This window comes from Papaver somniferum, chromosome 7 (assembly GCF_003573695.1).
Source record: "Papaver somniferum cultivar HN1 chromosome 7, ASM357369v1, whole genome shotgun sequence".
Taxonomy (NCBI): domain Eukaryota; kingdom Viridiplantae; phylum Streptophyta; class Magnoliopsida; order Ranunculales; family Papaveraceae; genus Papaver; species Papaver somniferum.
Genome location: NC_039364.1, coordinates 75,008,733 through 75,011,021, shown reverse-complemented (window position 1 = coordinate 75,011,021; position 2,289 = coordinate 75,008,733).

Sequence of the window (2,289 nt, the reverse complement as noted above, 5' to 3'; positions counted from 1 at the left end):
CTCACCCACAACTAAGAGTTCCTACGACCCAAAATCGCAGGCTTTAACAATAAAAAAATATGTCTCACACAGACAAGTCTATCAAAGGATCAATTTGTCTTCCATGAAAAACCCTAAAGTTTTTGTTTCGTCTTTTGATAATAATCAAGGTGAACAAGGAACCAATTGATAATCTGGTCTTATATTCCCGAAGAACACCTTAGATTAATCAATCACCTCACAACAATCTTAATCGTAGGGTAGAGAAACAAGATATCGTGGAATCACAAACAATGAGACGAAGGTGTTTGTGATTACTTTTATATCTTGCCTATCGGAGAAATCAAACAATCTCTAACCAATCAATATGATTGTACTATTACGATAGAAGATGCAAGATCAGATCACACAACTACGATAAAAGTAGTATCGGTCTGGCTTCACAATCCCAATGAAGTCTTCAAGTCGTTAACCTGGTTTTAGAAGAAGAAAACCAAAGGTTAAAGGAGAACCGACTCTAGCACGCAAACTAGTATCACACGTAAGGTGTGGGGATTATTCTTGCAGAGTTGCTAGATGTCCCCTTATATAGTCTTTCAAATCAGGGTTTTGTCATAGTTACAAACCAATCAATATCCACCGTTAGATGAAAACCTGATTTAGATTCAAGCTAATATTTCTCAACCGTTAGGTCGAAAACTTAGCTTGTAATACACAAATGATTGTACGCTTCTAGGTTTGTTAACCGCACCCAAACGTGTACATTGTTGGTTCGACAATAGTCTAACCAAAAAGGTTAACCATAAGAGCATTTCATACCAACCATGTTCTTCTTCACCATAACTAGTTCAAATGACTCAAATGAACTAGTTAAGAGAGTTGTTCAATTGCAAGGAAATATTATGTAACTACACAAGACACAATTGAAGCAAAGATAATTTTGATTCACAAGAATCGGTTCATGAACTTTAATAGCCACGTTTTTCAAAAGCATTTCTTAGTATTTTAAGATTAAGTTCAGAGATCATCTTTAGATATATAACCTTCTCAAGTTCGCAGACTAGGTTCGCGGACTTAAGACACCGGACAGAGTTTACAAACTCCAGCAGAAATTCTCGGGTTTGAGAACTTCGCCGGTTCGCGGATTGGGTTCCCGGACTGGGTTCGCGGACTTGGCTCACGCAAGTAGTTTGTCAACTCCAGCAGAAATTCTCGGGTTTGAGAACTTCGGCAGTTCGCGGACTGAGTTCGCGGACTTGGCACTTGCCATACTTCCGGTTCTCTTGATCAACAAAGTTCGAGAACTTCGGTTCAAGGAATACATTGGTTATGTAATCTAAACTCTCATTCCAATCATTGAAACATTCTTAGAGGACGTTATACAGTTGTTACACCATTTCTCGTCAAAGCAATTTTCAAAGTGATTGAAACATTCATGACTTTCGTCACTAGGTAAAGATAAACTTGGTTGAAGCGGAAAGCTTACCAACACATATTTCGAGATATAGATAGGCGAGGTATACTCGGCTCGAAATACCAAATGTGTATAATCTAGTATATATGTATAGCATACGACTTTTGTCTCAAAGAGTAGGAGATAGAATGGATAGACTTTTGAGTGACAAATAAGTTCAAGTCTCCACATACCTTTTTGTCGAGAAGTTCCACCAGTTCCTTGAGTAGTCCTTCTACTTGTATGATGAATCTCCATGAAGTCTTTGAGCTCAACTACAATTACTATCCTAATCCGAGACTTAGCTATAAGAGGCTAGTAACATTGAATAAACATGCTTGATATAGTAATGCATGCGAGTTTGACCTAGAAATGCTCTAACAATCTCCCCCTTTGTCAATTTTAGTGACAAAACTATCAATACGTATGGAATACAAAAAAGATAATGAAACTTTAGTAGCTCCTAATCCACATGTCTAATCTTCAACATTCCTCGAAATCTTCGTCATTTCCAAGTATTCTAATGATCCCAAAGGTTGTAAGTTTAGCATCATCGTTGTTGAAGATCCGTAGCTATAACAATGAGAAAGCATCGGTCTCGATCATTGTTATACAATGCCATAGTATTATTACACAGTGTCAAAGCTCAATTGTATCACAACTTCAACAATAATACTATGGTGATATGTATCACCCCCCCTTAGTCAATACTCCATCTCACATGTAAACCACTCCCCCTTACACAATGATCCGAAAACCATATGTATTTGTAGTGTGAACTACATATTAATTCTCCCCCTTTTTGTCAATAAAATTGGCAAAGGTACAAGAACGGGTTCATAATGAAATTTCCATAA